This window comes from Nannospalax galili, unplaced genomic scaffold (genome assembly GCF_000622305.1).
Source record: "Nannospalax galili isolate Female #2095 unplaced genomic scaffold, S.galili_v1.0 scaffold443, whole genome shotgun sequence".
NCBI lineage: Eukaryota > Metazoa > Chordata > Mammalia > Rodentia > Spalacidae > Nannospalax > Nannospalax galili.
This window is the reverse complement of record NW_008352479.1, coordinates 3350662-3374069: the sequence shown is the minus strand read 5'-3', so window position 1 is coordinate 3374069 and position 23408 is coordinate 3350662.

The following is a 23408-nucleotide window of genomic DNA, read 5'->3' as shown; positions in this document are numbered from 1 at the left end:
GTGTGTGTGTGTGTGTGTGTGTGTGTGTGTGTGCGTGCACGCATGTGCTTATGAGCAGGTCAGAAGTCAAGCCTGGGGGTCATTCCTCAGTCACTGTCCGCCTTGCCTTTTTTTTGTGTGTGTGTCTTTTTGAGACAGGGTCTCCCTGTAGCCCCAGCTGCCCTGGAACTCACTATATAGACCAGGCTGGCCTTGAACTCACAGAGATCTGCCTGCCTCTGCCTCCTGAGTGCTGGGACTAAAGATGTGCACCACCACGCCCGGCCACCTTGCTTTTTGAGACAGTCTCTCACCGAACCTGGAGCTCACTGATTCAACTAGACTGGCTGGCTGGTGAGCCCCAGAGATCCTCCTGGCTCTGCCTCCCCAGCACTGGGATGACAGGCATGCCACACCTAACTTTTACATGAGTGTTGGGATAGAACTCAGGTCTTCATGTTTCATGGCAAACACTTTACAGACCAAACTATCACCCAAGCCTTCTTTATATGTTTTTAGAGAAAAAAATGCAGCTAACATTCCAATTCTCCTGTTTGGTAGAGTATTTGCAGTGAGCTCATATCTCTAGCTTTGTTTCTATGTGGCATAGTGTGTGTACTATATGTCTAGTGCTGGGGTCACTTGTGGGAGCTGGCATACTGTAACCCACTGAGCTCCTGTGACTGTGGAAGCAGGTTGCAGAATTCTTCCCCTCACAGTGGGAGGGATCATGTTACTTGCCACTAAGGTCATAGTAAAGAGGTACCAGGACTGGATTCTGGACCTTCAGGCTCCCAAGTCTATGCTATTGATCTTTAAATTGGGTTTTGAAAACACAGTATTGGGCTGGGAAGATGGCTGAATCAGTAAGTCCTTGCCTTGCAAGTGTGAAGTTGTGCATTTGATTCTCAGACCATGTGTTAAAAGCCAGGTGGCACACATTCGTAATCCCTGTCCAGGGGAGATGGAGACAGGAGGATCTCTCAGGATTAGCCAGCCCAATGGGCAAGTTCCAGGCCAGACCCTGTCTCAAACAAAACAAAAACAAGGTGAACAGCACCTGAGGACTAACACCAAAGGTTGCCTCGGCCTTCACAAATACATGCAAATATGTGCATGTGTACACATACACTCACACATATGCACACATGCACATATATGTGTGTTTCTATCATCTCTCTATTTATCATCTATCTATCTATATAGGTATATATATATACTGAGAGAGAGAGAGAACAATGAACTTTCTTCTTTAGAACAGATTTATAGAAAATTAACAAGAAAATATGGAGGTTTCTAATACACCCCAAACCCAGTTCCCCCATTGTGAACATCTATGATACTGTAATATATTTGTCGTAATGAATGAAGCAATATTGGCATTAACTGGAATTCACCATTCATATGAATTTCCTGTTTTAGCCACTGTCTTTTGATACAATTGTTGTTTATTTGGTCATCATCTCTCCTTTTGGATGGGACCATTTCCCCAATGTTCCTTGTTTTGACAACCTTGACGATTTTGAGGAGTGATAGTCAGGTGTTTGGGATGTATTTGGTGAGTTTTTTTTCCCAGAGTTAGACTTCGAACTCTTGATCCAGATGGGTTCTGCCATTATTCCACACTGGGGTTCTCTTTTCCCTATTGGGTTCATGTTGGAAGGAAAAGGCTCCTGCTCTGTCTGGATTCTGCACGGACAGGTTCCAATGAAAAGACCTTAACATAGGTCCTGGAGCAGAGTAAGTGTCAGGGTTCATGCTAGGGATTCTGCCCTGCACACTCACTCATCACCAGGTTCCTTCCTCCTCCCCCTTCTGCTCCTCCTCCCCCTTCCTCCCTCCCCCCTTCTCCTTCCTCAAGCCTTCGACTTACTCCACCTAACCTACAGTAACAGGGCTAGCTGCCTCCTAGCTCCAGACCCTTGGCTCTGCCTGTGCAGCCTTCCACATCCAGGGTCTCTGTAGGGGTGCCTCCTCAGTTAACCCTAAAGAAGCATAAATGGAGATCTTGAATCTTACATTTCTCGTACAGTCAGTCCACACCTCCTTCAAGCCCAACAGCCCAGGCCAAAGATATCATTAGAAGAGGCAATCTCGTAGTGCACACTGGAGACACATCCATTTTATTTCTTCCTCTGTTTTTGTTGTTTGTTTGATGAGATAAGGTTTCATGTATTCCAGGCTGGCCTCAAACTCACTATGTAGCTGAAGAGAACTTTGAGCTTCTGATCCTCCTCCCTCCACATCCCCAGTGTGTGTTGCCATACCTGGCTTTATGCAATGCTGGGGATGGAACCCAGGGCTTCATGCATGTTACACAAATACTCTACCAACTGAACCACATTCCCAACCCCAAAACATCCGTTTATTTTTTTCAGAGAGAACTCAAGTCATCAAGATGTTTATACATGGGAGAAAAGCTTGAGATTACAAAAATACACCCAAACTTTTAAAACCATAGCAACACAAAAGACAAGAGCCTACAAATTAAAGTACGTTTAAAAGATGGCTAAGGGCTTCAGGTTTGAAAATAAAGTTTCAAAGTTAAATAATGAGATGAGATAGTCTTGCTTTGACCTTTACCTATGTTAACAACCCAGAATAGTGCCTCACCAAGCTCTGGAGTTCCTTCTTTCTTTTTTCAACCATTTATTTATTTGGGAGGGGACTTGTGTGTGTTATGGCACATGTGTGGATGTCTGAAGACAATTTATGGGAGTCAGTTTGCTTCTTCCACCCTGTGGTTCCAGGGATCGAACTCAGGTTATCAGGTTTAGTGGCAAGTGCCATTGCCTGCTGAGCCATCTCATAAGTCTAATGCTCAGTCCTTAATAAACATTTGTTGAATGCATAAGCGAATGCAAGTTTAGAAGGCATTTTCCAGCTGCCTCCAACAGGTTACAGCCCATACTCCTGGCCCTCCCTTTCCCATCCTTTCCTTGAGCTGTGGTCTGATAATGGCTACATGGCTCCTGAGCCTGCCAGGCCCTCCATGCTGTATGGAATGGCCAGACTCGATTCCTTCACTTTCCACTGTGTCCATACCCTTTTCCATGAGACTTTACAGACCTCATCATGATCTGGGATACAGACCTTAATTTTGTCCTTTGACTTTGAGTCATAGGATACCAACAAAGGCAATGCACAGAGAGCTTTGAAGGGTGCTTCTGTGACCATGCACGCTCTGTCAGGCCTCTTCCACTACCTCGAGAAGAGCACACCCCAGCTGGTATGCTGGCCCTGAGAGGGTGAGCTGCATGGTGGACCCTGGAACCCAACTCAGCTGATCCAGCGAATACCACCTGACCTGTGCCATATGAGCAAGAAGTTAAGGTTTGGAGCTGACCAGCAGACGGAAAAGCTCATGGATTTCACTTTACCATCCAGTATGTCCTGCAAACCCAGCAGGGAAGGTCTTAGGAAAAGGAGTTCTCAGGTCAAATCCTGTTCTCGGAGACTGTTCCTTCGTCTGGAAGCCTTGCTAGTGACGTCACAGTCGCCAAGACTCACCTCTCCCCCAAAGCATGTGTGCGTTAGTAATAACAGTCTTTAGTGCTCACCTGGGGTTTATGAGCGGCAGGGAGCTACAACATATGACAGTTTTAGAAGATGGAGAGACCAGGATTATATCCATTTGGTAGAAAGAAAATAATAAAATCAGACAAGGGATGTGACTCACTGTGCTGAACCAGGAGGCAGCTGTCTGAAGGATGCTTAAGATGAGGTGTTCCTTACATCCAGGGGACGAAACACCTGTGTGTGTGTTTGAATTTTTAGAACTCTTCATTGCCAAAAGGATACACACTAATTACTGAAAAATAAGAAAATAAGAAAGCATTTAAAAATTCCCTTAGCATCTATCAAGTAGAATTTTTGCTCATTTCATCGGAGACAGTGTCTCACTGTAGCCCAGGCTACATAGCCTTGAACTTAACGCTCCCCCTCCTTTACTTTTCCAAGTGCTGGAATGACAAGAATGTATTGCACCTGGCATCTTGGTAGCATTTTTAAAATCTCTCTCTCTTTTAAAAATTTTTTTGGTAGCATTTTTAAAATCTCTCTCTCTTTTAAAAATTTTTTTGAAACAGAGTCTCATACAGCCTTGTCTGGCCCTAAACTTACTTCTGCAGGTAAGGATGACTCAGAACTTCTTGTCCTTCTGCTCTACCTCCCCCATGCTGGGATTATAGGCATGTGCCACCAAGCTCACTTTATGCAGTCCTGGGGATGAACCCAGGGCCTTGTGCACACTATGCAAGCACTCTACCAACTTGGATATATCCTCAGCCTTATTTCTCTTTGCTATTTTAGTGCATGTATATTTATTATATGTTTTTTGTAAGTTAGAATCATGGTGTATATATAAGAGCTTTTCTCATGGTGCTTAAAATCTTTATGAGCTTTCAATGCATATCATTATATGCTATGGACTAATTCCAAGTTACCTCAGCACCTTGTTATTGGATGTGTAGCTTGCTTATAACATTTTGCTATTAAAATCAATGTTTTGATGAATATCTTTGTTGATATGGGAGATAATTTCTGTACATGGTGTATGGAGCATGGTATAATCATAATAGATAGTAACTAGTATAAATATTTGCCTAAGTCCCTAGTAATTTCCTTAGAATCAACTTCTAGATGATTTTTTTCTGGGTTAATGAGTATTAACATTTAAATAAATTTTTTGTTATGGTGTTGAACTGCTTTCTGGGATGTCTCCTTTCCAGTCACTAATGACAGTATGGAGGGTGTGTATCCCTGGGCCTCCACCAGGACTGAGAATTCTTAAAACAAAGCACTGCTCTTTTGATAAGTGAGACAGAGAGATTTATCATTGCCCTGTTGAATACTGCTGGGGCTGAAAATTCCTCCTTAATTACTAACCATCAATAACAAGATGATTCCAGGGGGCACTGGACCAGGGCCTGGCATATAAAGTTTTGAATGAGCAGATAACTAAAAGTGTCTACAATGTGGCTGCAAGTAGAGTCATGAAGACTAGATGCTGAATTAGTTACTTTCCTCATTGCTGTGACAAAATGCATGGCAAAACCAACTTAAGGGAGGAAGGGTTTATTTTGTTCACAGTTTGAGGATACAGTCCATCATGGTGAGGAAGACATGATGACAGGAGTGTGAGATGGCTAGTTATGTCACATCCATAGTCAGGTAGCAGACAGATGAAGGCTGGTGCTCAGCTGGCCCTGCTTTATATCCCAGTAGCCCTTGAAATGGTACTGCTCATAGTAGGGTCTTCCCACCTCAATTAACCCCATCTAGAGACTCCCTCACAGAAGTGCCCAAAGCTTTATTTCCGTGGTGATTCTAGATCCTGTCAAGTTGACAGTCAAGAATAACAATCACAAGTGTTTAGCACTGGAGTGGATGAGTGTCTGGATCAGTTGAAAATACTTTTTCTATATCACTTGGAATTAAACCCAGGGTCTCATGCATGACCTCCTCCCTCTGGCCTCCTCCCTTCCTCCCTCTACTACTGCTTAAGTTACTTTCTGTTGCTGTGATAGAACACTGACCAAAAGCAATTTGGGAAGGAAAGGGTTCTATCATCAAGGGAAACCAAGGCAGGAACTTAAGCAGGGCAGGATCCTGGAGGCAGGAACTGAAGCTCAGACCACAGAGGAATGCTTATTGGCATGTTCCGATGACGCGTGCTCAGCCTCTTTCTTTTTTAAGATTTTTATTTATTGTTTTTATTTTATGTGTATTGCCTGCATGTAAGTAAGTTCATCCATGTCATGCAATGCCCAAGGTCAGTTGAATTCCCCTGGAACTAGAGTTAACAGACAGTTGTTAGCTGCCATGTGGGTGCTAAGAATTAAGGGTCCTCTGCAAGAGCAGTCAGTGCTCTTACCCACTGAGCCATCTCTCCAGCTCCTCAGCCTGCCTTCTTATATAGCTCAGGACTACCTGCCCAGGGGTGGCACCACCCACAATTGCCTGGGTCCTCCCACATCACTCGGTGATCAAGAAAATGCCTCACAGACATACCTATAGGCCAATCTGATAAAGGAAATTTCCCAATTGAGAGTCCCTTTCCCAGGTGTGTCAAGTGGACAACTGAGGCTATCCAGCACATATACCCACTCAAAATTCTCTTGTAGGACTCATTACCCTGAGTTTTCATTTTTTCTTTCACAAGTCACTCCTGTCCTTGACATAAACTCCATGAGGATGGATGGAGTTTCATCTTTGTGTCTTCAGCAGATAAGTCTTCCAATGAATGAATGATCCAGAGGAATCCAGACTATACCACAAATAAGCTAGGGCCTTGAAAACCATTGAGGAGAAATAGCCAGGCATATTCTTTATGATCTGTTCACTTCAGAGTTTCCCGCAATGGGGGACTGCCCATTGCACAGAGATGACATCATACATTCCAGTACTCTGGTTGTTTCCAATATTGCTTTGATGTGACTTTGCATTGAGAGTCAAGTCTCAGCAAGTACAGGGCTTTTTCCCTCAACCATCTCCACAGATTTCTCTCTGGAGTGATGGTTCACTTTATGATGCTTGAGGTTGGACTCAGAACCTCACATGTGCTAGGCAAGTGCTCTGCCACTGAGATACCACCCCAGCCCTCTGAATCAGTGTTCTCAAGCTTCTTTGAGACCCAGAATCACCAAGAGAGCTTCATCAGACAATTTCTGACTTGGCATCTCTAACAAGATCCCTCTTGGTGCTGTTGCTGCTGTCTGGGGCCACAGTTGGAGAACCATTATCTAATGTTTTCATCTGACCCAGACAAGGTACTGAATTTACCTTTCCCTGTTTAAGGATCTGGCTACACTGGGGTCCAGCTCCGGCCACCCCTCTGTCAGGATTGACTGTCTTTTCTTCACAGGAAGGCATGAGCAGTCAGGGTTTTCCCAGCCTGCATTAGGACTTCAGAGCCTAAACATTTCTGCTGCAGGGTCAAACATTTCAACCAGGGCAAATAGCTGCTTTCTGGAAAAGCCTGTGAAGCTTTAGGGAAATTGGGTTTTATATTCTGGGACAACCTCACACTCTCAGAGCCAAGTTTCATGTTGAGGTGGCAGCCTGGTATCTCACCTGCCCACTTCTAGGTGAAGTTCTTGAAAGAGCAGTCAACTGCCATCTATTATGGCCACGTGCCCATAGGCGAAGATGAACACCTGGGCTTGCCCATCCAGAAGCTTACTTCCCCATCACGCTTTAAGTCAAATCCAAACTCCTACATAGCCCGAAGCTACCAGGTGCTCTACAGTGTGTCTACTCCACTCTGGGCCTACTCCCTGCTGCCCCTGGGACACCAAGCTTGCTCCCGTCTTAGAGTTCTGCAGATGCTTCCCGTAACACCTGAATCCCTAAATAGAACAAGAAGCTGGCTGCCCTCACCCACCCTTCATAAAGCACCACACCTCCCACCTGCACCTTCTGTCTCTATCTCACAAATGTTTGTCACCCTCTGACCTAGACTTACCAATTTGCTTACTAATTTATTATCTACCTGCCCCACCCCAGCATAAACCCCACAAAGGCAGACGCCTCATCCATCATCCCCAAGCAGGGCTCCAGCACCTTGAGCATGCAATCACATTGTGTATGTCCCTTAAAAAAAAAAAAAAAAGATAATGGAATAGATTTGTAGAATCTACCAAGTGCCCTATGCATGGCAGAAATCTTTAAATCACCTATCTCAGACCTTGGTTTTAAAATCCAGACTCAGGCTCTAGGTGTGTTTCTTCTCTGCATGGGAAGAACTGGGGTCAGAGCAAGGCTCTGCCACCCTCACTGCCCTAGACAGGCCCTTCCACCTGTATTGGCCTCCAGTGCTTCCCCCCAAGTCTGGAAACTGCTGATACTGCCTGTCCCCAAGACTGGGTTAAGACTCAAAGGCAATGACTCCCAAGAAAGGGCAGTGCTAGGAAGAAGGTTTGGAGCAAACAGGAGATTTGGGGGGAAGTTTGCTTCTCTTAGGCTTTATAACCTGCAAATGACAATTTTAGATGAACTTTCCATTTTTGTCATAGTTAAAAACTATTAAATACTAAGTTCATAAGCCATTGAATTAACTACTTTTCTCATTGCTGTGATCAAATCCTGACAAGAAGCACCTAGGAAAGGAAGGGTTTATTCTGGGGATGCCAAGTCATGGCCCCGAGGCATGGCAGCAGGACTGTGAGGCAGCTAGTCACATTGTATCCACAGTCAGGAAGCAGAGATCAGACAGAAAGTGGGGCCAGGCTATCAAGTCTCAAGGCCCACCTCCCAGGGACCAGCTTCTTCCATCTCTTAAAGGTTTTACAACCTTCTAAAATGGTGCCACCACGTGCGGACAGTGGTCAAACATGTGAGACTATCGGGGACATTTCACATTTAATTTTTTTTTTAATCCTTGACGTGTATGTTTATACATTTTGTGTGTGTGTGTGTGTGTGTGTGTGTGTGTGTGTGTGTTTGTAAGTGTGGGCATATGTACTCAACAGCTTGTATGAGGTCAGAGAACAATCCCCAGTGTTGGGTCTCTCCTTCCACCATGTTTGAGACAGGGTCTCGTGGTCACTATGTATTCCAGGGGAGCTGGCCATGCACTGCTATGGATTCTTCTGTCTCTAACTCCCAAGGAGCTTTGGGGTTATAGACCACATCTGGCTTTTATGTGGGTTCTGAGGATCTGAACTCATGTCCTCATGCTTGCAAAGTAAGCATTTTATGCACTGAACTATCTCCCTGTTCTGACATTTTACAGTTAAACTACAATAACAAATCGAGAGTTCCATTGGAAACAGGAATTCTGGAATTTGAAGTGGCCCATTCTTTTTCTCCATTTCCCTCCGTGTCCTGTCAAGGCAGAGTGATTTTCTGCTTGGCCCTAGGGAGTGTAGGTGTGACTTCAGACATCCACAGTCTTCATCCCATAGCACTTGGGAGAGGACCTTAAGAAGCCATTATAGTTAACATCAGATTAAAGACTCAGCTAGAAAAACTTGAACTCCTCATGTAGCCTGAAAGAGATCTCCATTGTGATCTGGCCTCCCAGGTCTGATCTTGGCCATGAATTGGAGGAGAAACATCCTTCTCTGCTGGAGTCTTAGGTACAAGATTGCCAGAGTTAGCAATGAAGAATTCAGGATGTCCAGTTACTTTTGAATTTCAGATAAGAAACAGATACGATTTCAGTATAAGTATGACTCATAAGACATTTGGGACATGTTTATACTTTAAAAAGAGTGTGTTGTTTATTTGAAGTTCAAATTTAACTGTGTGTCCTACATTTTACCTGGCAATATTATCACTGGCAAGATGGGGCTCCACTTGGGTCTCTTTAATGCATATGTGTATTTAAACTATGTGTGGATGTCTGTGTATGTATGCCCACGTGAGTGAAGTTGCCCTCAGAAGCCAAAAGAGGTCGTCAGATGCCCTGGCGTCAGAGTTATAAGCAGTTGTAAGCTGCCTGACTGGGTCCTGGGACTGGAACTCAGGTCTTCTGGAAGAGCAGCAAGTGCTCTTCTCTGAGCCATCTCTCCAGCCCCTCACTCTGATTTTTAAGCCTTTGGTTCTGGGAATGAAGGAACATGAAGGTACTAACACTTTTGTAACCTGTCTTACCTTAGAAGTGAAGATGTCTTGCTCTGAGTCTCCCCGCATCTGAAGCCTTTTTCCCCACCTCCTGGTCCTGGCCTATGGGTCACAGAGTCAACAGAGAGTTACGACCTTCAGTCACCCAGGTGCCTGGCTGTTGCCCAAAATGCTACCCACACAGCCACATTCCTTGGAACCAGCAGGGCATTTACAAAGCTTGATGCCAGAAAAATGCTCAGGTGGTAAGACAAACCAGGGCAGGAGTGTTTTATAGCCGTTGGGAGCATTTGATGGCTAGATAAAGGGCCTAGGGGACCCGGAACACTCCCTTCAATGTTGTGCATGATCCTGTGGCAGCTTATTTATTTTGGTATTACTAAGCACTACTTTTATACTAATAATACCTTGTATTCCTGCTGGGCTTTTCATCTGGGGATCTCTAGGTACTTTATTAACCTGAAACAGCACAGCCTTGCAACCCCTGGATTATGTAACCATCCAGGCAGGTTTTTCAAGAGAGAAAGAAGAGATGTGGACAGAAGTGAGGAGCACTTGAACTTGACCTGGGTGATGAGCATTTGGTATATCCTCCATATCCCACCCTGGTGGACCTCTCACATGTGATGTCAGAGCTGCCTTCTGTAGTTTGTACAAGCACCCACACACACATGAACACACATACACATGTACACAGATAGAACAACTACCACTTTCATTATGGTTTGAATGTGAACTGCCCCCACAGGCTCATGTGTTTGGACACTTGGTCCCCAGTGGGTGGGGATGTTTAGGGAGGTTGTAGAACTTTTGGAAAGTGTAGACTTGCCAGAGGAAGTGAATCATTAGGGGTGGGCCCTGAGGCATTGTAGCCAGATCCCACTTCCTGTCTGCTTCCTAACTATGGACACAATGTGACGGACCACCTCTGTCTCCTGCTGCCATATCTTTCTCACCATGATGGACTGTATCCCCTCAAGTCATGAGTTAAATTAACCCTTCCTCCCCTTTCATTAGTATTTTATTTGCTCACAGCAACATACTGAGTGAGAAGCAAAGGAAAAGGAGATTTTTAAAATTCCATCTGGATTTTATATCAGCTGGAGGAAGAATATAGCATTTTATCTTGGAATTTCCTTCAGCAAAGATAACACAGCCAGGAATCACTCCCATGTAGCTTTCAAACTTCTGCACATAGGGAATAGCCCTTCTTACAGGTGCTCACCCTTGGGTTATCTTCAGGAAAAGATCTGTACAATCCAGGAGCCCAGATCTGTGTGACTGAAAGATGGAGTCAAGATGCTGGGATGGGAAGTCAGGCAGGAGGAGACTCAAGTTTCTCTTCGGATCAGGGAGCTATTAGCAAAATGGTAGGGACACTAAGTTAGGGGTGATGTCCATGTTTCCTGAGAAGACTTTTGAAGAGTTGTGTATATGTTCTTTCCCATTATACAGATGAAGTCCAGGTGTAGGAGAGCCCATTCCTCTTCATCCCAGCAGACAAAGTGAAATAGCAGTTAATAACTTCTGACTATAAGGACCATGTCAGGATAGATGCCCCTCAGTTCTGATATTTTATTGGTTTGGAATATTTTCAGGGGCTAGGGTGATACTGCCCTGACCTACTTTGAAGGAAAGCATTTATTATTAACACTGACTTAACACTTAGCTTTCTAGGGTATTTGTGGATGACACAGTCATACATCTGCCTTTTTATAGTTCTTTGCGGCAGAGCACAAGACCTTCTGGCTGACACCTCATAGATCATCAAAATTAAGACCTCTAGGCAAGTGAGGAGAGGACAGGAAGGGGAGTACAGCAACTGGGAATGATTCAAATTGTTTCCAAGTTGACTTTCCTTTAGAGAAAGACCATTTTCATTTCAGAGCAAATTATTCTTAACATTAAGATGCTCCTGTTTCTGTGGCAACCCAGAACAACTTGAAAAGAATGGTCCTTGGTGGCCCCACAGCGAATTGACACTACACACCTCATTGGTGACTGGTGAAGATTAACTCAGGACAGGCGTGTCAGCCAGACAGAGGTTAGCTTTCAGCTACTTGGCTGGTGACACCTCAGCCCTGCTGTATTGAAGGCACAGTTGGCCAGCTCTGCCAAGGCATGCAATGTCAATGGCATCAGTGTACAGATTTTTGCTGAAGACTTAAAAATTATACTAACAGAAAATGGTGATCAAAGAAAGGAAAATGTTCAATTTTTCTACTCACAGCCCAGCTTAAACTGACAGCTGAAATCTCTTTTGTCTGTCTGTGAAAAGATAAGCAAGCTAGCCCAGTGGTACATACCTGTAACCCCATTACTTGGGAGACTGATTCTGGAGGATTGAGAGTGTTCAAGACCAGCCTGTGCTCCTTAGGAAGATTATCTCCAAAAACTCACAAAAATGCAAAAATAAGTAAATACAAACAAGAGACCATAATCATTCCATTTCAAATACTCTTTTTGTTTTTGTTGTTTTGAGACAGGGTCTCATGTATGTAGCTCAGGCTGGCATCAGACTCGCTATGTAGCTTGAACTTGTGATTCTCCTGCCTCTACCTCTTGGGCGCTGGGATTACAAATAGGTACCTCTATGCCTGCTTTACACAGTGCTGGGAATCAAACCCAGGGCTTCATATACACCAGGCAAGCACTCTACCGACTGAGCTATATCCCCAGCCCCTGGCTTTGCACATATTCTTCTCTTCTCTAATTCCAAGCAGCCAGTGTGACAACTGGGAAGTGTTTTCTTTTCTGCTTCTCTGACAGATCACGTCTGTTGAAGCTTGACCTGAGACATAAAACCCATTTCGTGACAAAGGATCCCAAACTTCATGTTGAGAAGGAGTGATGATTTTATTGTCCCTGAATCCTAGGAGCAGCCATATTTCTGAGGAGGAGGGAGACAAGAGGAAGACAGAGCCCCCAAAATAGCCACCTGAAGGGAATTCTCGCTTGCGATGGCATAAAACCTTCCAGCTTTCCCACTGTGAGGGGGGCTGCTACTGGCTCTGGGTTGTCAGGAGTCAACGTGTGTCGCAGAATATGAAGCCAATCTGTCTGCAGGCATCCCTCCTTGTCTTTTTTTTGTCAGCAGGATGACATTAACAAACACTGTAGGATATCTGCATGGTGCATCAAATACAAGCCTGTTGCTTTCCAAACAATATGTCCAGAGAAAAATAGAGCGATATAACCCAAGGAAGAGGCAGGAGAGAGACAGGAGCTGCCCCTGTGGTTCTTGGTCGGAGGCTTTTCCCCAAAGGCAAGGCCGGAGATGGTAAAGTGGGGAAAGAATGAAACCCCGAGACTAACATCAACCACTGATGGGCACAATGGCCCTAACCAATGTTAGCTTCCTGCCTTCCTTTCTTCCTCCCTCCTTCCCTCTCTCCCTTCCTTCCCAGGAGGCTACCTAGAGTATCACCTACCTGAGCTGTGGGATACTCTTCTTTTAATCCTGAGTGATGGGAAATTTAAATGTTCTGTTTCCATCACACACGTGTATAGAAATATTTGTAAGGAAAATTCACCCCTCCCAAACTGTTATGTTCCATCCATCATAGAACAAGAAAGTAGTCATGGTGGCTGGTAACTGGGATATCTGCCCATGACCTTCATGCTAGGGGGAGGTGGACACAGCCCCCTTTTGACACTAACCAGAGAGCAGACAGAGTAACTAGCTTTGTTGACCATACAGATAGACAGATGGGACAGATGGTAATTAACCTCATGGAGCTGATGGAAAGCCACTAGTCTTTGTGGCCATCCACGCCCTTCTGGGAACCTTGGACCACATGCCTATCTTCTTTTACACCCCCCACCACACCCTCCTGCCCTCTTTGTACACACTTCCTCCTCCTGTCTACACAAGCACCAATGTGGACTTGTCACTTCCCTCTATCCAGCTGTCCTTCCTCACTGCTGACGTGGGCAGAGACCTGGGTGGTGTCCAGGATGGAAAGGAATTCTCCTTTGACCGGATGAACCTGAGGGGCGATGCCTCTGCAGGCCAGAGGGTGAACAGTCCTCTGAGTTGAGTCATGCGGAGAGGGAAAGGTGAGATGTGAGGCTGGTTCAGGACATTAGGTTCTTATGAATATGACCTGGAGGCTGAGTTGTGGAGGGTACGTGTGTGTGCGTGTGTGTGTGTGTGTGTGTGTGTATGTGTGTGTGTGTGTGTGTGTGTGTGTATGTGTGTGTGTGTGTGTGTGTGTGCATTTTACTTAATAAAGGACAAGGAAGACCAAGCTCTGCCTGTCTCCCACCTTCTCCAGTTTAACAGCAGCAGCTGGGAGGAAGAGGTCCTGAGGGGTCTTATTTGGACTCAGTCAACTCTAAGACCTCCCAGGGTGAGATCCACCCCTCACTGTTGTCCTTTATGTCTCTAAGCCCCTTGACCTGGGAATTTCTTTCCATCCTGGAACAAATATTATATTTGTTTGTTTTTGTTTTTAGAGACAGGGTCTCATATGTAGCCCTTGCTGGGTTGAATCTCCCCTATGTAGACCAGGCTGGCCTCAAACTCAGAGATCCACCTGCCTCTTTGACCAGAATGCTGGGATTAAAGGTATGAGCCATTACGCCCAGGCTTTTTGTTCTTTTGGTGCTTGTGTGCATGTGTTGTATGTGTGAGTACAGGTGCATGTGTGCCATGTACCTTCTACTTTGTTGAGGCAAGGTCTTTCCTGTTTCTGCCATGCTGTGTACTCCAGAGTAGCTGGTCAGCCTCACCATAGCAATGCAGAGATCACAGATGTGCATCACCACATCTGGCTTTTCATGTGGGTTCCAGAGAGCAAACTCACAGTATCAGGCTTGTGCAGTTAGTTCTTTTGCCCACTGAGCTCTCTCCCTGGCACAAGGTAGCATTTTAAAGAAGTGAAGTCATTGATTCTCACTCAGAGGGAAAGATGCCCCAAAGCCTGACATGTAAACCTGAAGAAAGCACACAAGAAAGGATAAGAGCATGGACTCTGGCCAGGATGCTTGAGTTTGCATCTGGGTGGGGCCTGTGGCATGTTCTGTGACCCTGAATGAGCCATTTGCCTTGCTAGAGACTCAGGTTTTATGTCTGAAGGTGAGCAGTAACTACCTGTGCTGGGCTGTCAGGGTTTGATGACTAACACATACAGAGCGTTTTACTGCTGCCTGGCCGTAATAAACATCGTGTCAGCTGTTGTATTACATGGTACTGACAGGTAGGTAGGGCTTCATGGCTATGAGACTCTGCAATGCCCTGTCTTTGTAATGCTCAGTCATCACAGTCATTGAATCTTTAATCATTATATCTTTCATCTTGTGTTTTATCTGTGAAGTCCAACCAGACAGTGGCACACAGCAGAGAGCAGAGACATTTGAGCAACACATGCAGTCTCTGCTCCCCGTGGTACGGTACTCAGGAGCTCTGGGGGAGTGACACTCAGAACAACACCCACCAGGGGGCTGCCACCTGTATGCCTGACAGCTTCTGGGGGCTCAGAGGGACCATATTTCCATTCACCAAGAACTGGCCTAGAATGGAGAGAGGGAGGTGATGGTGTTCTGAGCACGGATGAGAAGGAGCCCCACACATTTTTATTCACATCCTGGTGTCACTCAGTCACTTCCACTGGAAATGATGATGTGGAAGGAAAGGAAGAAAAAAAATAAAGTCACCATGGTTTCTTTTCCTTTCTGCCTTTCTTAGTCAACAATAAGATGAAGGTGGAAAGTGTTGGTAGATTGTGTATGTGGCAAGAACTGAAGTAAGAAGAGCTTGATGGGGGGCTGGAGAGATGGCTCAGGGGCTTAGAGCGTGTACTGCTCTTACAGAGGACCTAAGTTCAGTTCCCAGCACCCACATTGGGTGGTTCACAACCATCTGTAACTCCAGCTCCAGCAGATCTGACACCCTCTTCTGGCCTCCAGCACCTGTACTCACATGTGCGTGCGCACGCACCCATGTACACACATAACTAAGAATAAAATAAATCTAAAAAAAAAAAAAAAAAAGACCAGCTTGCCTCATTTCACAGGAATGAAATTTAGACTCACATGTGCATGAAATACAGTTTGGGATTGTCTGGGGATTCCACATCTGAGTTAAGTACTGTTACAGAGGCATTGGAAAGTGGTTTTGTATACTACAGAGACAAATGACAAAATTCATGCTAATAATTTAAATGACATGTTTATTAATGTGTTTATTTATACAACATGATGTAGCAAATTAATAATATAGTAAATCTTTCATACATAAAAAGAGCACAGAATGGCAAAGTTTTACATTTTAATACTTTTTATGAAAGTTTTTCTTGCTTCTTTTGAACAAAGAGCCCCACGTGTTTTTCCGTGGGCCTTGTAGATTGGGGGTGTTTAAAGAGAAGGGCTGGGGAGGCAGAAATAAAAGTGTTTTTCAGGTAGAGTCTGACTTCCTAGGGGTCCTTGATTCCCCCCAAGAGTCCTGTGGTGAGCCCCTTTGGTGAGCTGTGTGTTGACAGAGCTGTCACTGAGAAGGTGACAGGAGCACCCACCAGCCACCTAAGTCCAGTCCCCTTTTTGTGGAATCCGCAGGTTGAAAGGAAATTCCAAGCTGGAGGGAGGTGATGCTGAGGAACAGCACCATGCAGTGGGCATTACCAGTCAGAGCTCAGGCCCAAGGACCTGCCTGGTGTTTTGTTTTGAGTGGCAGGAGCGGAGCACGGCTGTCATTTTTCTTCCCAGGATCAAAATGAGACAAATCTCCTATTTGGCTTACCAGGCAATAAATGGATAACGCCAGTGGCTGTCGGTACAAATTATAGCTCCAGCCTCCTGTCGTCAGCCCAGTGCTGCTTCTTGTCATGTTAATGCAAAGAGACAGCACTGAGCTGATAACCAGCCAGAAGGGTGGGGGAGGGGTGTCAGAGGCAAGGGTTGATTCCAGACAGTGAAAACCCTCAGTAATAATGCTTTTCCCTAGTTGCCTGTTTAAAGGCGGTGGGCAGCTTCCTTCTCCACAAAGCTGAGCAGCTTACTTGTCTGTGTATCCACTCATGACCTTCCTTCACGGTGTATGTTGGGCTGGACTTTTCAGTATACTGGGATGTGGTGAAAGGTTTATGAACTCTCTGTATTGGGCTCATGGTCACCTCCCCAGCGTTGCTTCTCAGCAGAAGTTTGAAGAACTCTTAGGAGGAAAGATCTCTTCCTAGCAAATAACAAGGGCTTTGGGGGCTGTCAAAAACAGCCTTAAGAAGTGCAGTAGAGATAGCTATGCAAGTATGAGACTTTAAGTTCCATCTTGAGAACTCATTTTAAAAAGAAAAAGAAAAAGCTGGACGTGGTGGCAGCTTTAAATCCCAGCAGAGACAAGTGGTTTCCTGGGGCTTGTTGGCCAGTCAGTCTAGCAGAATTAGAGACCATCAGGTTCAGTGAGAAAACTTGTCTCAAAATACAAGGTGAAGAGTGACTGACATGGAGAGTGGCCTCGGGCCTCCATGTGCACACATACACACACACACATACACACACACACACACACACACACATACACACCAGCTCTATTAAACTGCAATTTCTTTACTGGTTGGTGGATATGGACTGTCTCAGAGTCTGCTTTGCTGAGAGATAAGATACCCTTTCTAGCCAGCTCACATTTTGCATGGATTTGCCAGGATTTGAGTGTGTCCATCTGTCTCAGAGCCTGTGAGGGTCAGCTCATAAAAATATGCAGCCTCACTTTATCTTCCACCCACATTACACATGGAGGAATTGGTGTGAAGAAGATAACAGGAATCCAGGCCTCGCTATAGCTGCAATGGCTTGGGAAATTTGGAAATGGTACTAAGATAACCATGGGATGCATCTGAGCATCTCCAGCCTCCTTCAATAGCTTTGTTCTCTCTTGTGGTTGATGTCCTGGGTGTCTTCCACTATGACTTGAATGAAGGCATTGACCAGGAGTGGAATCTGGCTTCCTGGGAAGCCAGCATCCCCTTCCCACAAACCAGGAAGCGAAGTTTGACCTGGGTGATACAGGACTAGTGAAGCAGAGTAACTCCCTACCTTCCTGTCTCCTGTGGCTGACTGGGGTCATCAGCCCTTCCTGCAACCTCTCCAAAGGGTTCCCATGCTAAGTGAACAAACAACTTGGTTTCCCATCTGCCATAGTTAGCTTCAGTTGTCTGCTTGACACACCTGGGAAAAGGGAACCTCAATAGAGGCATTTCCTCTACCAAATTGGCCCACGGCCATGTCTGTGAGGAATTTGCTTAATTGTTAATTGATGTAGGAGGGCCCAGTTCACTGTGGGCAGTGCCATCCCTCGGCAGGTGGGCTTGGGCTATATAAGAATGGTAGCTGAGCAAGCCCAGGGGAAGCCAATAACCAGCATTCCTCCACAGTCTCTGCTTCAGTTCCTATCTCCAGGCTCCTGCCTTGAGCTCCTGCCTTGACTCCCCTCAGTGATGAACTATTACCTAGAAGTGTGAGATTAAATAAACCCAGGCTGAAAAGATGGCTCCGTAGTTAACACAGAGGACCTGGGTTCAGTTCCCAGCACCCAGAGGGTAGCTAACAACTGTCCATAACTCCAGTTCCAGGGAATCTGGTGCTCTCTTCTGGTCTCCAGGGGGCATTGTGCACAGGGGTATACTTGTATACATGCTGGCAAAACACCCCTACATATAAAATTTAAATAATTAATTAACAACAAAAAGATGAAATAAACCCTTTCCTCCCAAGTTGAGTTTGGTCAGTGTTTTCTCATAGCAACCAAAATCAAACTAGGACACCATCCCTATTCACAGCGCAATGGATCATTCTGGGAACTCAATGTGTTGTTTTGAATAACTTCTCTTACCTCAGCCCCTGACATTCTATGCTCAAGTTTTGCTCCTTGGAGGACCAAGATAGCTGATAATATCTGCTCTGTACCCACAGATGCTTGTCATACATTCAAATCAATTATGAAACTTGGAAAACTCAGTCACAAGGGCAGGAGATGTGTTCCAAGAGCACCTAGGAAAGCAGTGGCCAGGGGAGGTGTGAGCTGGTCAGACCTGGGCTGCAGAGCAGCTGGTGAGAAAAGAAAGGGAACAGAGTGAGGACAGTGAGACAAGTGGCTCTGTGTGTCCCAGACCCAAATAAAAAAGAGAGAGGCATCTGTGTTCCTCGAGACTTTTGAACTTGAGCTTGTACAGTGTTTTGTGTTTTCTTTTTTCTTGTCTTTTTATGTGTATGTGTGTGTGTATGTGTGCAGGTACACACACATGTACAGGTGTAAATGACCTCTCTGGTGTCAGTCCCTAGTGGCTTGTTTTTTTTTTTTAATTTTAAAAATTATTTTTATTGATTCTTTGAGAATTTCATGCAATGTATTTTGATCATATTTGGATCCCCTATCCCATCTCTACGCCCACCTTACTAACCAGCCCGCCCCCCAACCGGCTGACTTCATGTCCTCTATTTTTTTAAGGGCCTATGAAGTCTAATTTGTGTTCCCAGAATGCTCTTGGGGGAAAGGAATTTTTACAGGAGGTTAGGAAGGGCTAGTGTATGTTTTCAGAGTGCTCTGTAATCTTTCTCAAAGCATCTATTAAAATTCAGTTCTTATATGAATCTAAAAGTTGGTTTCATCCCTAGTTAAGTTTTTAAAAATATTCTTACAGAGTTTTTGTGCATTTCATACAATAGTTCTTAATCAAATTTAGACCCCCTCCTCCCCCTTCCATACCTCCATCCTGCCCCCCACAGGAGCATTCTGTCATATATGTGAAGTCCCATCCAGTCAAGCATTTGTACCCAGATGTCCTTCAGTGCAAGTTCATCCACTGGAGTCTAGTCAGCCTATCTAGAGATCTTAAAGAGGATCTACTCTCCCTCACACAGTAGTAATCAGTTACCAGCAGTTCCCAGGCTAGGGTGGGGGCCCACCACCCATTTCCCTTGCTCCACACTGGGCTCTTGCCTGATTGAGTTGGCATGAGTCTTTTGCACAATGCCCTTATTGCCTCAAGTTCACATGAGTAGGCTTCCAGTGGCCTGGGCCTCTGTTTCCCTATGTTCATGGACCAACCCTGACTCTTACAATCTTTTCACCCCCTCTTCCACAATAGTTAAAGAGCAGTGGGTGGGTGAGATTTCATATAGGAGTCCTATCTAGGAACACACACTCTGCAGTCTCTTATTCTCTAAAACTTGTCTAGTGACTTGTTTTTTAAGACAGGGTCTCTCACTGGCCTGGAGCTCACCAAGTAGTCTAGGTCAACTGGCCAATGAGCTGCAGGGATCCACCTGTCTCTCCTTCTCAGTGCAGGGATTATAAGTATAAACTTCCATATCTGGCTTTTCTTTTCCACATGGGCTCTAGGGGATTAAACACAGGTCCTCATGCTTGCAAAGTAAGCACTTTACCAACTAAACCATCTCCCCAGCCACTTGTTGTTGTTGTTGTTGTTTGTGTTTTAGATACGTTCTCACTATATAGCCCAGTAATCTACTTTCCTTTCTCATAGAGTCTGAGGTCAAAAATTCAGGAGAAGTTTGGCTGGGTAACCCGTGGCTTAAGGTCAGACATGGACTGGTGCTGCAGTCTACTCAAGGCTTAACTATAACTGGAAGATCCAATTCCAAAGTGGCTCTCACAGGCATCTTGGAGGAGTCCTTACTGTCTCTCTTTGAGGACATCTCCCAGGAAGCTCAAATGTCCTCACGAATTGCTAGGGAATAGCCCCTAAAACAAGTAGAAAAGAGCAAGAAGCCAAAGCAGGAGCCACAAAGTCCTTCATGACTTAATCTAGCTCTCTACCTGACTATTGGTCGTCCAGAGCAAGAGCAGGCTGAACCTGCACAAGGGCATAGTCACCAGGGGGTGAGAACCCTCAAGGGAGGAGAAGCAGCTTTGGAGACTGGGTTCAACCAGCTAGGAGGGTTCTTGGGTATCATCTGTCTTGGTATTCTTCTATAGTAGCTGAGAAATCCTAACTTCAGAGGGTTTATGCAGCTCATTCCAGATCTTTCACTGAATCATTTGTCTGCACTTCATCATTCAGGATTCACTACTGTCTGAGGTTAGTATGTCTTATGAGGCCACATGAGGATCAAAATCCATGGTCAACCAGCATCATTATGCTGATGAAGAAAGAAGAAAGTCAGTGGTGAGCCACTGGATAGCCACTGCAAGGTTCTATTCATCAACTACCCATCCATCCATCCATCCATCCACCATCTGTTATTCACTCATTCCTCATCCATCCATTGTCCAACCATCTATCCATCCAACTACCCATTCATCCACCCATCATCTACCCATTCATCATCTATCATGACTTCATCCATCCATCCATTTATCCATCATCTGTCCATCTACCCTTCATCTACCCATCAACTCATCCATCCCTATACTTATGGAATGCTGACTTCATACTTGCACTGTGCTGGACCCTGGCATAGAGGTTAGTGAAAACACTCTCCTGCTCACATGGTCCTCATACTGGAAGAGAATTAATTGCATAGGCCCTGTCATCTTAATGGAGACACTGCAACCATAACAAGTGCTTTGAAGAGGAGATTGAAGCACGAGAATGCATAATATTAGGTTTGTTCCAGCCAGAGAAGCTTCTCCAAAGAAATGATGATTCAATTATCACCTGACAGGCTAGAATTATGTTCCAGTATCCATGCAATGACGATTGCTATTCAGACTTGTTTTTCAGATTTTGTATTTTCTACCTCCATCAGTTCCATGTGAGTTTCTTTTATATCTTCCATTTCTCTCATAATTGAGTTCGTGTTTCTGGGAACATCCTTGAATATATTTATGAGATTTATAATAGCTATTTCAATGTCCTTGTCTGCTAGTTTCATTGCCTCTGCCATTCCTGGGCTTTTTTCCTTTTTCCTTTTTTTTTTTTTTTTCAGGTTTTGAGTCATATGTTCCTGCTGTGTTTGTACATCAGGTTATCTCCTATTGGATGTCAGACAATAAGAAGTTTACAGTGTTGTGTGTTGGAGTTTGTTTTATTCCTTTAAAGAATGTTGAGCTTGGAGGCTAGGGAAATGACTCAGTGGGTAAAATGTTTGTTGCACCGAGATGAGGACCCAGGTTGATATCCCAGCACCTGCATAAAATCCAGGCACAGTGGTACATGCTCATAACCCAGCCTGGGGAGGGAGAAGGCACAGAGATGGATGGGCTCCAAAGCTCGCTAGTCAACAAGTCTAGCTGAACTGGTGAGGTTCAAGTGACAGGCTCTGTCTCAAAAAAATTAAAGTGGAGAGTGATAAAGGAAGATATCCAGTATCCACTTTGGGCCTCCATGGGAGGCAAACACACATGCACACACAGACATACCACACACCATACACATACCACATACCACATACACACACTACATACCACAGACACTACACACCACACACACATACACATGGAGACACTAGGCACATCACACACACACAGACTCTACACACACAGACAGCACATACACACAGCATACACACACAGACACTACAAACACCACACACATACACCACATACTACACACACAGATACTACATACCACACACGCACAAACATTGCATACACATTACACACACACACAAACATCATACATACATTACATACATAGAGATACCACACACCATACATACAGAGACACTACATACCACACACACACAGACACATACATTACATACAGACAACACAGACACAGACACTACACCCCCCACAAACATCACACACACACACACACACACACACACACCACAAGAGGGTTGATCTTTGTTTATACATATAGTTACTTTAAACAATTTGGTCTTTCCCATACTCACTTTTTCAACTTTGCCATGGTTCACTCAGCTCACCTTTAGTTTAAGCTAACTTATCTCCGTTATTGAAGAATTACCCTTCTAAATGTGGTACCCTGTACTATATGGTCTCCTTGCTTTGGTTACATCTAGCATTGGTGTTAGTTCTTCTTTAAAGAAGTGATAAAATTCAAGAGTGAGTTCATTGTGTCTTGGACTTTGTTGGAACCTCTTAGTTTATTTTCCTGTTATTGTAATAAAATACCCTCATAAAAGCAACTTAAGGGAGGAAGGATTTATTTTGGCTCACAGTTCAAATATATGGTCCATCATGGTGGGGCAGCAGTGAGAGTTTGAGGCAATTGGTTACATCACATCCACAATCAGGAGGCAGGGAGTGATGAATGAATGCTGTGCTCAGCTCACTTTCTCTTTTATTTTTTTAAAATATTTTTTATTTATTATTTTTATTTTTTGTGTATGCGTGTATTGCCTGCATGTAGGTAAGTGCACCCATGTCCTGCACATAGAAGACAGAAGAGGCTGTCGGATCCCCTGGAACTAGAGTTAGGGACAGTTGTTAGCTGCCATGTGGGTGCTGGGCTTGAAACTCAGGTCTTCTGCAAGAACAGTCTGTGTTCTTAACCGCTGAACCATCTCTCCAGCCCAACTTTCTCTCTTTTTAAAAGAATTTTATTATTTTTATGTGTATGAGTGTATTGCCTGCATGTATGTGAGTGCACCAGTGTCGTGCAGTGCTGCAGAGGTCAGAAGAGGGCTTTGGATTTCCCTGGAACTGGAGTTAAGGATGGTTCGTAGCCGCCATGTGGGTGCTGGGAATCAAACCTGGGTTCTCTGCAAGAGCAGTCAATTCTCTTAACCGCTGAGCCATCACTCTCCTTTTTCTTTTAAATTATTTATTTAATAACCATATAATTAGAAGAAGCATTTCATTACAACAGCATTGACATATTCAATAGCAATTTCCAGAGCTAAGATACATCTCTTTCAAAATTGGCTGTAAATTTTTAGGTTTACAGTTGAATTGATACAGTTATACAATATTGTACTCTGTATAGCCCCTATAAGAC